The following is a 14,680-nucleotide window of genomic DNA, read 5'->3' on the forward strand; positions in this document are numbered from 1 at the left end:
AGCTCATTTAGGCTCACCTCGGCTCCCCCATGGGTTGGGGCATGTGTGCGTCTGCTCTTGCTGAGTGCCAGATTTATAATTTTGTTCTCTTATGTTAGTCATGCAGCCTTTTCTCTCCACCCCCACCCCATGCCAGTCAAGCAGAATTGGGGGGATAGGGAGAGGACTCTAAACAGACAGCTCCTTAGCCTCCCAGAGGCCCCTGGGAAGAGCCACAGGATAGGCAAGGGTCAAGGGAATAATAGCTTTTCCTTCTTCCTGAGAAGCCTTCTAGAATTCCCCTAACGAACTAGGGGATTTAATGTGGATCGAACAGAGAAGCCTTCCTGACTTCAGGATGTTAGGGGTACACGTTTCTTGAGGGCAGAGACTGTCTTATTGTTCATTTTTTTTTTTTTTCCTGTCCGGCGGGTTCTCAGCAAAGGTGTGGTGGTTAAAATGACTTCCAGCTTGGGCCCCAGACAGTTATTTGGAAGAGTCTTGCTTTAAAACCTAAGTTAAAGCTAAGCCCCGTAGAAAGAGCAAACGAAAACTTCAAAGAACTCAAAATAGAGCATGTAATTTCATGTGTTGTGAAGGCTTACAAGGAGGGTGGCATTAGTCAGGTGCCAACACCTTCTCAGGGTTACAAGGAATAATCTAGTCCAGCTGCCGTTGCAGATGTGGGGGTGCAGGTTGTGACAGTTGGCCCCTCAGGTGGGGAGGGCTGTCTTAGTGCTAACTGGTCTCCACCTGCCTGTTCTGCTTCCCACTTCTGAGTACTGTGTTCATTCCTCCTTTATGGGGTGTTCCCCCATTATGTTTTTAAGTGTCAGAATGTTGGGCAGAGGGTTCTTTTCTGCATCATCCTATAAAGCAATCACTAAATACATCAGGCTATGAAGCACTTTTCATTTAAAAAAAAAAAAATTTTTTTTCTTTAGAAATGGGGTCTTGCTCTGTTACCAAGGCTGGAGTGCAGTGGCTCAATCATTGATCACTGCAGCTTTGACCTCTTGGGCTCATGCAGTCCTCCCACCTCAGCCTCCAAAAGCACTGGGATTACAGGTGGCCTGATTTCTCTCTCTCTCTCTGTTTTTGTTGTTGTTGTTGTTGTTGTTGAGACAGGGTCTAACTCTGTTACCCAGGCTGGAGTGCAGTGGCACGATCACGACTCATTACAGACCTGACCTGGGCTCAAGAGATCCTCCTGCCTCAGCCTTGTGAGTAGCTGGGACTGCAGGTGTATGCCGCCATGCCTGGCTGTGCTTTTAATTTTTTGAAGGAACAGAGTCTTCCTGTGTTGCCCAGTCTGGTCTCGAGCTCCTAAGCAATCCTTCTGACTTGGCCTCCCAAAGTGCTGGGAGTACACGTGTGAGCTATGGTGTCCGGCCTTCTTTTTTCAAAATCATTTTCATACCTGCTTTCCCTGTGACACCTCGAGGTAGGGTGCGAATGGGCAAAGAGGCAAGAGAGCTGAGCCTATTTCCAAAGCCCAGGCCAGAACCCAGTTCTCTGCATGACCATGCTTCTTAGGTAAGTATCTTTTTGTGGAATATTTGGAGCCCTTTTGACACATAAAGATTTACTAAACAATAGATTCACATATGGCAAAATATTATCTATAATAGCTTTAAAATGTCTTTGCTTTAGTTGTAGGTTCCAATTTGCTGTGGTGTAGTGAGGAGCCAATTTTTCTTTTGCTGTGTTTAATTGCGATAGCGAGTAAACAAACCTTTTTTTTCCCCTTGGTTATACTTTTCCTTGGTTTCCTTGGAGTTTTCCCTGGTTACATTGAAAACCACCCAGTATTTGCATTTGCATGGGTTTGTTCTTAAAGTCCTAAGTGGGTCCTAGTGTTTGGAGATTTTGTAGAAATCACATCTTTGTGTAGTACAGGCCACACCACACATGGGGAGTTGAATGTCCATGTGGTCATTGGAGAAGTGGCCAGAGTTGGGTGTCAGAGCTGCTATCTGGACTTGGAAAGATCCTGAGTGTGTCATCCTTGGCCAGGCACTCATTCTGTACAGACCCCCAGGTGTGGCTCCAGGGAGAGAGCAGGTGTGCACTGCTGGGTCTGTCCTGTTCTCTGTAGCTTCTGGATGGGAGGAAGAGTGACCTTTTCCAATTGTGTTTTAGATATTTGACATATTTCAAGTACATTTTAACTTTGAGTCTTAATTTTATTTTTTTCCACAGCTTTAGTAGGAAGATTGTCAGTGACTTCCTCAGCACATATACTTTTTCCGGTTTTAATTTTTGTAAAAACTTGATCCTTGATGTTTAGATTCACCTTTTTCTCCCCTTAAAAATCCAGACAAGGCCCAATTAATGAGAATTGCTATGGTAACTTTGGTGAAATTCAGAATGTTCCTAATGCAAAGAGCAATATGCTTGAACAGTAGATTTCATTTAGAATGTAGAGGAAGAATTTGCTTTGGTATAAAGGTGTTCAGCTGAACCTTCATGAAAAAAGTTGCCAAGGACTAAAAGTACAAAAGGTTACAGCTTGAAAAGCTTATCGTGGAAATTTTTAGCCATCTTTTAAATAAAGAAATCTCATTTGATTGCAGCATGTTTGCCCTATACATAAATATTAGCTTAGATTTCGTTTGGGTCTCCAAAACATGGATTTAAAATTCTGCCCAGTTTTATCTCCCCCCATCAAATGATTTCACCATGTATTAGCTTATAATGTGAGTGATGTTTCAGGCTTATATTAATATACTGCTTTATGTTGAAATAAACTCATTTTCTTCCTCAATACATAAATTTCATCAATTTCAGACCTTAAGCACAGTTATCAACCTGTTAGATGCTTCTATTTAACTTTGCTTAAGTAGCGCTGAAGTCCTGTCAGATGACTAGGTGGAAGTTTTTCCTAAACAAATTAAAGTTATTTTGCCAATGCAGTGATTTTTTTTTTTTTTAAAGCAAGGATTTCTTTAATAAAATCAATGTTATCACACCCTTAAGAGTGACAACACCCATGTAAAAGAAGCTGATTGTATATCTAAATATCATAAAAAGATCACTGACTTTAAACTTCTTCAGAGTTTTGTTTTGTTTTGTTTGCCTCTGTAGCCACCATTACAAGCTGAGTCATAAGTAACAAGTGAGCTGTTTCTCATTTATTTTCCTTTTTATATCTGTCCTAGGCAAATTTTCTTTCTTTCTTTCTCTTTTTTTTTTTTTTTTTTTGAGATGGAGTCTCGCTCTATTGCCCAGGCTGGAGTGCAGTGGCGTCATTTCGGCTCACTGCAACCTCTGCCTCCCGGGTTCAAGCAATTCTTCTGCCTCAGTCTCCTGAGTAGCTGGGATTACAGGCACGTGCCACCACGCCCAGTAATTGTTGTATTTTTAGTAGAGACGGGGTTTCACCATGTTGGTCAGGCTGGTCTTGAGCTCCTGCTCTCGTGATCCACCCGCCTCGGCCTCCCAAAGTGCTGGGATTACAGGCATGAGCCACCGTGCCCGGCTGCAAATTTTCTTACCTATGAGGTTACTAATTATTTAGCCTGAAGACTATCTAGAATATATGATGTTTAATTTTTTATTTAGCCTGGTGTGATTCCGTCCTGCGCGGCTGTTCTGTGGAGCAGCGTTCGTGTATCTCCGTCCGCCTTCTCTCCTACCTAAGTGCGTGCCGCCACCTGATGGAAGATTCGATGGATATGGACATGAGCCCCCTGAGGCCCCAGAACTATCTTTTCGGTTGTGAACTAAAGGCCGACAAAGATTATCACTTTAAGGTGGATAATGATGAAAATGAGCACCAGTTATCTTTAAGAACGGTCAGTTTAGGGGCCGGTGCAAAGGATGAATTGCACATTGTTGAAGCAGAGGCAATGAATTACGAAGGCAGTCCAATTAAAGTAACACTGGCAACTTTGAAAATGTCTGTACAGCCAACGGTTTCCCTTGGGGGCTTTGAAATAACACCACCAGTGGTCTTAAGGTTGAAGTGTGGTTCAGGGCCAGTGCATATTAGTGGGCAGCACTTAGTAGCTGTGGAGGAAGATGCAGAGTCAGAAGATGAAGAGGAGGAGGACGTGAAACTCTTAAGTATATCTGGAAAGCGGTCTGCCCCTGGAGGTGGTAGCAAGGTTCCACAGAAAAAAGTAAAACTTGCTGCTGCTGATGAAGATGATGATGATGATGATGATGATGATGATGATGATGATGAAGATGATGATGATTTTGATGATGAGGAAGCTGAAGAAAAAGCACCAGTGAAGAAATCTATACGAGATACTCCAGCCAAAAATGCACAAAAGTCAAATCAGAATGGGAAAGACTCAAAACCATCATCAACACCAAGATCAAAAGGACAAGAATCCTTCAAAAAACAGGAAAAAACTCCTAAAACACCAAAAGGACCTAGTTCTGTAGAAGACATTAAAGCAAAAATGCAAGCAAGTATAGAAAAAGGTGGCTCTCTTCCCAAAGTGGAAGCCAAGTTCATCAATTATGTGAAGAATTGCTTCCGGAAGACTGACCAAGAGGCTATTCAAGATCTCTGGCAGTGGAGGAAGTCTCTTTAAGAAAATAGTTTAAACAATTTGTTAAAAATTTTCCGTCTTATTTCATTTCTGTAACAGTTGCTATCTGGCTGTCCTTTTTATAATGCAGAGTGAGAACTTTCCCTACCGTGTTTGATAAATGTTGTCCAGGTTCCATTGCCAAGAATGTGTTGTCCAAAATGCCTGTTTAGTTTTTAAAGATGGAACTCCACCCTTTGCTTGGTTTTAAGTATGTATGGAATGTTATGATAGGACATAGTAGTAGCGGTGGTCAGACATGGAAATGGTGGGGAGACAAAAATATACATGTGAAATAAAACTCAGTATTTTAATAAAGTAAAAAAAAAAAAAAAATTTTTTTATTTAGTCACCTGCATTTATCATAACTGAGCATTTGATCCATGCCAAACGCTGTTTTAAATACAATAGTGTCTTGTTAATGTAATATGTAATAGTGCTATTTTTACACACTTTGATTGCTGTGTATGTGTTTATCAGTATTTCTGTTTTTTTTTTATTTTTTTGAGATGGAGTCTTACCCTGTCACCCAGGCTGGAATGCAGTGGCACAATCTCGGCTCACTGTAATCTCCGCCTCCCAGGTTCAAGCAGTTTTCCTGCCTCACCCTCCTGAGTAGCTGGGATTATAGGTGCCCACCACCACGCCCAGCTAATTTTTGGATTTTTAATAGAGACGGGGTTTCACCATGTTGGCCAGGCTGGTCTCGAACTCCTGACCTTGTGATCCGCCCACCTTGGCCTCCCAAAGTGCTGGGATTACAGGCATGAGTCACCGTGCCTGGCCTATTGGTATTTCATATTGTCAGCTAGAATCGGGGGATGTGGATGTGGATCTTACAGTTAAGATCACTGTAAGAAAAAAGTTTATCTTTTTAGTATTATTTATTAATTGAAGTTGGCTTTTGTTTGTACATTGGTATGCAAATTCAAGTTTGAAGATGTTGCAAAGTGGATATTGGAGTCTAGCTATTCCAACCTTTCATCATAAGGCAGCTTCCCTCCTCCACGTCACCAACCCTCCAGGCAGATCTGCATGCAGTGGTGCTCAGGCACATGTATATGCTTTTTTTTATGCAGCGGGGTGAAAGAATAGGAGGCAGGGTCTTTTCCTACGTGGGGTAGGGGTACATTGGCCAGACACTGCATCTGTGTGTTCTCTACTCTGTTCTGGTACAGCTCACCTCCAGAACACAGAGCCCAAAGCTGTCCTGAAGCAGTGGGTTAGAAAACATGTTTGAATATTCAGACACATGAAATATGTCCAGTCCTTTTCAAAATTCAAAATGGTAGAACCATATTGGGAAGCCATGACTCGGGACAGGGAGGAAACTATCAGGCCCTAGCCGGAAAAGAGTTTAGGGCTCATGGAAGCTGTCCTCACGTCTGGGGATCACCCCTTGCCATTCATGTGACCTTAAATGATCACTGAGCCTCTCATCCTTCGTTTTCTTGGGGAATAACACCTAAGTCATAGGACTGCTGTAAGCACTGGATGTAATAATGGATACAAAAACTGTTTTAGCAGTGAGCACACTTTCCTCGGGACTTGGTAACTGATAGTTGTCAGTTCCTAACCTTCATTTAAATTATTGTAAATGTGAGGTGAAGGGAAGGAGAAATTCTTGTTAGTGAGAAATTAGCTTACTCTTTGGCATCAAAGTGTTTGTGACATTTGTCTGTGGTGTCTGTTAATCAAGGTCTATTAATCCACCTAAGGTCAGATCCTTCTTTTATAGATTAAATATTCTTTAAAAAAAAAAAATTGGTTGTTTTTGTCTTGGTTTTCAGTTTATAATGAATGCCTATCTTTTAAGATTGACCTAGGGGAGCAGTGTAGGGTAAAATATCAAGTATCCTGTGAAAGAGTCTATGCTTCTGAATAACAATAAACTACAAGGTCAACTTTCTAGAATAAAATTCTTCTGATATAAAAATATATCCATTTGGGGAAAGGTCAGAGAAACTGAGATTCAATAATTCATCTTTTGAGGATTCATCTTGTTTATATACAAGTCATTTCTTTGAACAGTTTGATCAGGTTTTGCTTCAGTAAGGGAGGTATGAAGATACAAGGTACATGTTGCCTCAAGGAGAGAGGTTGTAGGTTTGCCCTTTCCCTGTAATTGCTGGACTAATCCACCAGCTTATATTAGTAAGATTAGCCATCTGTTAGCTTCTAAAACAGAGGCAAAAGTTTCTGCTTTCAGATTCTCTTGGTGTGTGGGCTTGGGAAGGACAGATGGGAGCTAATAAATATCATACCTTGAAAGGCCAAGCACCTGGCTAAGTTGTCCTATCCACTGTTAAATCCAGCCCCCACAGCAGTCCTATGACGTCAGTATTGTTCCTCCGTTCAGGTAGGAGGTTCAGTAATCATTCAAGGTCACATGACTGGAAAAGGGTGACCCCAGATGTGAAGCCAGGCTCCCAGCTCCTTGTTCTTCCCTTGTGTTCTAATCTCCTTCCCAGCTTGGGCCTGCTACAGCCTTGTCCTCTCTCCCTCTGTGCCTCGCAGTGGTAGGGTTGCATGGAACGAACGTGCAGGTGAACAGTTTGACCTGTGGATGAGCTGTTCTGGAGAGCCTGCCTGGTGAGAGCAGGTTGGTCCCTGCAGTCCAGAGACTGCACACAGTCCTTCCAGTGAGTGTCTCTGGAGTCTGCATTTCCTGATTTAAACTCTATAGTTTTGTCTGCTAGACCTGATACCTTTGCTTTCTGTCACTTCTCAGGCCAAGAAGTAACTTTTTTTAGGAAAACATCTTTTGCCAGTAAAAATGTCCTTTCATCTTTTCACCCCACCCCCATCCCTGACCTCTTCCACATACAGTTTTTTTTGTTTTTGTTGTTTGTTTGTTTGTTTTTGAGATGGGGTCTCGCTCCGTCACCCAGGCTGGAGTGCAGTGGCGTGATCTTGGCTCACTGCAAGCTCTACCTCCCAGGTTCAAGCGATTCTTCTGCCTCAGCCTCCCAAGTAGCTGGGGCTATAGGTGCACACCTCCATACCAGGCTAACTTTTTTGGATTTTTTTTTAGTAGAGATGGGGTTTCACCATTGTTGGCCGGGCTGGTCTCCAGCTCCTGACCTCACGTGATCTGTCCGCCTTGGCCTCCCAAAGTGCTGGGATTACAGGCGTGAGCCACCGTGCCCAGTCCACATACACTTTTAAGAATAATAGTTTATCTTGATAAAATCTGAATTAAGCTGTTGTTTTTATGAGGATTGTTTCTGACTCCTGTTTCTCATTTCCCTTTTCACCTCCTCTGTCAGACACACACACACACCACACATATGCATGCTACGGACTTCACCACCCACATTCACTTTACTTTGTTAACCTGGCTGCAAGGAAATTTCTTAGCCCCTGACACAATGTGTGAAGAGAGTTCTGTTGGCAGCTCACCATGGTATTTCAAATGTGTGCCTCAAATTGAGAGTGCCAGTTGGAAATAACAATTCACTCTAAACAGTGCTTTTCATTGAAATGTAAATTGCCTTATACCCGTTTTCATTCTTGCAGACTTCCCAGGAGGAAGACAGGTTTTATGTTACAAGCATTGAAGAGAAAAACTTTCTCCTGGTATCTCTTTTTTTAGTGTGCAACAAGATTGAGGATGATTAATTTAGGCAACTCTGGTCTACTCTAGGAGCTTGCATATGTAACAATATGCAATATTCTCAGGAATTTTACCAGTGTGGGATTGCTGGTACTTTGAGGGGAGAAAGATAACTTTGTATCTGGATTTAATTTCTGAGTTAATAAACAGCCATCACCCTGGAATGCCCATTTTTATTTGTTTCCTTATCCACTTATGAACTACCTAAAGGCATTTATCAAATAGTGACTTAAATCTAAAAATAAAATTAATGTTCTTTGTTTGGAATGCTTTTAGTGACCATTAGGAGTTAGGAGCAGTGGGGTGGATGTAGAGAGAATGAAGGATTCAGCAATAACTATGTAAAACCCTGAGGTCCCACTCAAGTGGGGCAGCCTGGCCAAAATGTAGCTTAAAACATAATAGTAGCTATGAGAAAAAAGCTATTTTGGTGTCATTGTTATAACAGTCAGCAAGGAACTGTGTAGGTTATAGGGCCTTTTAAAATTTTTCAGCTGAATACTACTTTATTTCTATTCTGACTTTCAAACATGAAAAGACCATTACGTTAAAAAAAAATACTATGGAATCTGTGTGGCAGAATGTATTTAAACTGAACAGATTAAGGCATAGTTGAAAGGGCTGAACAACCTTGAGCATTTTTCTTTAAATATTCAAGTTTAAAAGCATATTCCTTGGCACCCCTAAAAGGAAAGCCTGGTAAAATGCATATGACATTTAGAATATGTGGCATTGGAGATTTTCATCTTTTTTTTTTTTTTTTGAGTCCTTGGGTTTATCAGCTGGAAACTTTCGTGGCATTATTGCATCTTTACATAGTAATACATGTGTTATAATTGACATAATTGACATGTGCTTTAAAATGCTCTCACTTCCTCTACTTCCTGGAAGATTGTTTCTGTCTTGCATGTTGTCCTTGCTGTGTTTTATGATATGTTTGTATAAACATGATGAAACTATTCATGTTCTTGTTGATGCTTCTCTGAATGGTTAGCACTGGCTCTCTGGGGGTGTTTTGTTTGCTAAACCTTGAAAAAGTCTTACTAGATGGAATACAGTGGAAAGGTTAGGAAGATGCCTTTTTTTCTCATACTTTAATTAAATAATGTGAAACAATACTGTTTAATTAATAAATGTTTCTGTGAGTTGTGCTAAATAGAATTGGTAACAGTGTTATAGTTTTATAGGGCTTTTTATCTGTTGAGAGGTATGCAGGATTTCTTTTTTTTTAATTATTATTTTTTATTTTTTTGTAGAGATAAGATCTCACTATATTGCCCAATCTCGTCTCAAACTCCTGGGCACAAGTGATCCTCCGACCTTGGCCTCCCAAAGTGCTGGAATTACAGGCGTGAGCCACCGCACCTGGCCAGTATGCAGGATTTCTTGATGTTTCTCATCTTCCCATACCTTTTCTCTTTTCCTGACATGTGCTTTAGCCTCTGATAGCCATCATCAAATACCTGGCTCCTGTTGGTTGTTCAGTCCTCTTTTTCTCTTCTCTCACGTACCTACTACCCTCCGGGCAAAACAAGTTCCTTATGGTTCTCTGCCTAATTTATGTCTCCAAACATGCTGCTCCCCTCACCTTAAATGCCCGGCATAACTCACAAGTCCTTTAGGACCTTCGAGTTGTACCTTCATCTCCAGAAGTTCTCCCTGGCATTTGTTCTGCACCTCCCATGGCTCTGCATACCCAGAGTTACTGATTTGTCTCCTCTCAATGCTCCTGGAACACCCAGTCCACCTTTCTTATTATGTCCTGCACTGGGCAGTCATTGTTGGTTTGCTCACCTGCCTTCTCCCATGTCATAGAAAGGCTGTAATGAGACACAGCCCGGTTCATTACCTTAGTAATAACTTCATAAGCATGTCATCAGTAAATGTTGATCAACTGTATGAATCTGCTGAGGTTGTGAAAAGGGATTCGGAGAAGTTTGAGATGCATTTGGCCCCCGTAGTTCTTACCTGGGGTCGGGAAATCAGGCATGTACCTGAGGAAGGTTGCTTTTCTGGTAAACAGAGGAGCTGTAAAGTGAAACAAAGCACAGCGTGCGCCTGTGGACTGCTTTCAGGCCGTGTTCTCTGGAGTGTGAGGTGCAGGATGGCTCAGGCCTCCTGTCCCTGGAAGGCAGAGTGGGAGCAAGCATGTTGCTGGTAGCGGTCAGAGCCTGAAGGAAAAGATAGCACTGGGATATTGCCTTGGGATGAATAGGATTTCCATAAGCTGGGGTGAAGGAACGAGGAGGAGCACAAGGAAAAGATTAGCGTTGAGAAGGAGCAAGGTATTTGGGCAAAAGGTTGGAGCAGAGATTTCCTGTTCTGGAATTAGCAGTGGGAGGGAAGGAAGAAAGGAATCCAGAAGCCAGTTATGGAGAGCCTTGATGGTTAGGCTAAAGATATTTGGGTGTTATCCTGACATACAGAAGAGTGTGTGAAGGTTTTGTAACTTTGAAGAAATGGAAGCAAACAAGTCCTAGTGATGAGAGCGGAGGAATACTGGGCAGAGAAGGAGACTTTTGCAGTAGTATAGGCAGGGAGCATCCCAACCCAAGACACAGTCCGCTCTTCACTCATTCTACAAAGTGAGTCCCATGTGCCAGGCCATGGAGAGTCTATGATGAGTAGTGTCCCTTGAGGAGAAAGGGGCATGAAAACAAAATCACCTGAGTTGTCACATTTATAGTGAGAAGATTCCAACCTGAAGGAAAATCCATAGGAGGTGATAGGGTGCTGATTAACTGATATGAGTACCAGCATGAGTATCTGCACAGGATATGCAGATTGTGGATTACAGATCTGGGCTTTGTTCACAGTGAAACAAACAATGCTGCCCGTGCTGCTTTAGTCACTTAACTGGACATCTCCCTGATGCTGTCAACTTCCGTTCCTTTTAACTGGTCTCCTGCTGCTTCCCTTGTCCCCACTTGCTCTGTTCTCAACATTGCAGCCAGGGTGATCCATTTAAATCTTAAGTCAGGTTGCATCACTTCTCTTCCCCACACTCACAATGGCTCCTGTCGCACCCAGAGTAAAAGCCAAAGTCCTCATGAGGATCCACAGGGCCCCGCCTGCCCCTCACCACCCATCTGGCCTCGTCTCCTGCTCAGCCACTGAGTGTGCTCCTGTGAGCACACTGGCCTCCTTGCTGTTCCTCTTACCCCTGTAAAGCTCCCAGAGGCCCCTTCTTCCCTGTGTGTCTCCACGTCTGATTTCTCACCTCTTTGAAGTCTGCTGAAGTGTCACTGACCACCATATTTACAATTGTAACCTGTCCCCCAGCCCTAACCCTGGCCCTTCTGACCATTCTGACCCTGTCCTACCTTTTGTTGTCATGACTGATTGCCTCCTGTCATGATGTGTCATTTACTATTTTTTCTTGTCAGATCCTCCACACTGATCCCCCCACCCCATAGGTAGGTTCTTTTTTTGGAAGTATTTAATTTAGTGATTTTTTTTTTTCTTTTTATTTAGTAGACTCTGTAAGGCAGAAATCAGCTTCTGTTTTGTTTATCAGTGTGTCTCAAATGTCTAGAATGGTGCCTGGTACAAAGAAGAAGCTCAGTCAATATTTGTCAAATGATTTGTAATTTATTTGCTCTTACTAGTAAGGCCTAGTTAACTTTTTCCCCTTACCAAGTGGATTTTGGTTATGAGAAAGAAAGGTTGATCCTGTCATGGCCTAAATTCCAAATATAGTTGCCCCTTGGTGTCCTTGGGGAATTGGTTCCAGGAGCTTCCACAGATGCTCCAGTCTGTGCTATAACGTGATGTAGTATTTGCATATAACCTATGCACATCTTCCCATATTCTAGATCATCTCTAGATTATTATAATACCTAATGCAATGTAAATGTTATGTAAATAGTTGTTCTACTGTGTTGTTCTTTAAATTTGTATTTTTTTTATTGTTGTCTTGTTAGTTCAACCAACTGCAGATCAGTTGGTTGATCTGCAGTTGGTTGAATCCACAGATGAAGAACCCACAGATACGAAGGGCCAGCTGTATATTTTACCTGTTATTTGTTTTCTTCAAATGATGTATTTTCTCTTTGATTTCTTAGAGCAAAGTTCTATAAAATAGACACAATAATTAGAGAGGGAAACTTGAAAGCGGCTTTTCAAATAAAAGAAACGTGGCAAAAGGGTTCAGTCACATATTAGAGAGGATTTGTAATCTGCAAGGCTAAAGTGGAGGATAAAAATGTTGTAACCAAAGGATAAGGTCCTCTGGTTCTCTGGCTTGCATGGTCTGGGTGCATTCCAGTTATTCCTAACAACAGTGACAAGTTCTCCATCATTACTATCTTGGGGGAATTTCAGATACCCCCACAATGGTACATGCCCTTAGCATTCTGTTGCCTCTTAATTCAAGAACTAAACACACACAGTACTAAATGCTAAACAACAACAAGCACATGATAGAATACCAGATGGAAAAGAATAATTCCTAAAAGGACCACACCAAAGGAGTTTTTTAGTTTTGTTTTTGTTTTCGGTCTTGTCACCTAGCCTGTTTTTCTCCTGTGCACACACGCATCATTGACACACACAGACACACTCACCCCTCCTTCTCCCTAACCCCTCCCCATTAAAGAAAGCTGTCGAAGAAGATTCAGGAAATCAGAATAGAGAACGTGGACTTGTGCAAACCTTTGGATAACTTTTCATTAGTTAGCCTGTCATCTTATAAGTAACTTTCAAAAGTGAATTGGGACCTTTCTAAATTCCCAGCTGAAAAGTTTGCATTTAGACTGTGAGGGTGTTTTCTTTTAATTACATAACCCATTTGTCAGTGGAGGCAGTATCTCCCTGCAGGAGGCAAACATTGGTTCTTGGAAGGCAAAAAAAAAAAAAAAAAAAAAAGGAAAACCAAAAAACACCCTATTTAAATGTATAAAGCACAGATATACATACTTATATATACAAGATATACAATATATCTATGTTTTGAAAATATCCTCAGGGTGAGTACAGTAATGAAAATGGTTGAGAAGCACTGGTTGAACCCACACTCAGAGGCACCAGCCTAGAGCACAAGCAGTCTACTCTGCATGTTCATGCTTTTATGTGGTGTTTGATAGTTTAACAGTGAGCTGTGTCCAAGGGCATGAGCCTGTTAGGTAGGACATGGGCTTATCATGATCAGTTTGGACCTTTAGGCTCTTTTTGGTTAGACGGACAGAATTGCTCAGGTGACTCCGTTTCTGGAGGGCAGAGGGAAGGCCTTACTGGGCTCCCAGGGACCAGCTGGCAGGAGTAGAGTTTGGGAAGGAGAAGTTGTGTTTGAAATGGATATAATAATCATCCCTCTCCTCGTAGAACCATTGCGGGGTAGTGTGTTAATTCATTCTTGAGTCACTATAAAGAAATACCTGAGGCTGAGTAATTTATAAAGAAAAGAGGTTTAATGGCCTCATAGTTTTGCAGGCAATGCAGGAAACGTGGTGCTCATGTCTGCTTCTGGAGAGGGCCTCAGGGAACTTACAGTCATGGCGGAAGGTGAGGAGGTAGCCTGTGTACCACATGGCGGGAGACGGAGAGAGAAGGGGAAGGTCCCAGACTCAAACAACCCGATCTTGTATGAACTACCTGGGTGAGAACTCACTTATCGCCAAGGGGATGGCACAGAGCCATTCTTGAGATCTGCCTCCATCGTCCAATCACCTCCCACAAGGCCCCACCTCCAACATCGGGAATCACATTTCAAGATGAGATTTGGAGAGGACAAACATCCAAACCGTATCAGGTAGTGTTGAGGTTGTTGAGGTAAGTGTGTGCAAAGCTCTTAGCACAGAGTGAAGCTCAGTGAACAAATGACTCTTCTTATGAAGAGCAGCCCTCAGAGGTGGCATGGCGCTTCCTTCAAGAGAACCAAACTTGGAAACCTTGAATTAGGAAGTGATTACTAACTTTACAGAGAATGACTACAGTAATGATATATTTGCTTTCTGTTACCTAAACTTAGCAGCTTACATATTTATCATCTAATGGTTTCTTTAGCTCAGAAATGTGGGCACAGCTTTATGGGTCCTGTACTTAGGGTCTTCCAAGGCTGCCTTAAAGTGTGGACTGGGACTGGGTTCTCATCTGTAGGCTCAGCTAGAAAGGCATCTGGTTCCCTCCTTGGGTGACGGTCAGCAACACTGTGTTTCCTGGGGTTGACGGATTCACGGGAGCTTGCACTTCAAAGCCAGCAAGAAAGGAGAGTGAGAAAGACAAAGCCCAGGTCTGCCAGTAAGACAGAGTCTCATATGATGCAAGGTAATCACGAGAGTACAGTCTGTCCCCCTTGCCATCTACTGTTGGGTAGAGGCAAATCACAGGTTCTGTCCATACTCAGGGAGAGGGGCCTACCTGAAGGTATGAATGTTGTGGGGGAATCATGCAGAGGGAGTCTGTTTGCTACAAATGGTATTCGTATTCACATGTGTTTCAAACATAGTAGAGGCAAACCTACCAAATCTTTCTTTCTTGCTTGCTTTCTTGCTTCTTTTCCTTTCCTTTCCTTTCCTTTCCTTTCCTTTCCTTTCCTTTCCTT

General features: G+C 42.3%; 1 protein-coding gene and 1 pseudogene across 3 annotated transcripts in view; both read left to right on the forward strand.

Moving 5' to 3' along the window:
• The window catches only part of IQGAP2 (IQ motif containing GTPase activating protein 2), a 321,912-nt gene that overhangs the window by 83,768 nt on the left and 223,464 nt on the right, over window positions 1-14,680 (forward strand). The window lies entirely within an intron of this gene.
• On the forward strand, window positions 3,527-4,859 carry LOC111532723 (annotated as a pseudogene). The gene has a single exon (XR_003309430.1). The product of XR_003309430.1 is annotated as a nucleophosmin pseudogene (transcript).

Source organism: Piliocolobus tephrosceles, chromosome 4 (assembly GCF_002776525.5).
Source record: "Piliocolobus tephrosceles isolate RC106 chromosome 4, ASM277652v3, whole genome shotgun sequence".
Classification (NCBI taxonomy): Eukaryota; Metazoa; Chordata; class Mammalia; order Primates; family Cercopithecidae; genus Piliocolobus; species Piliocolobus tephrosceles.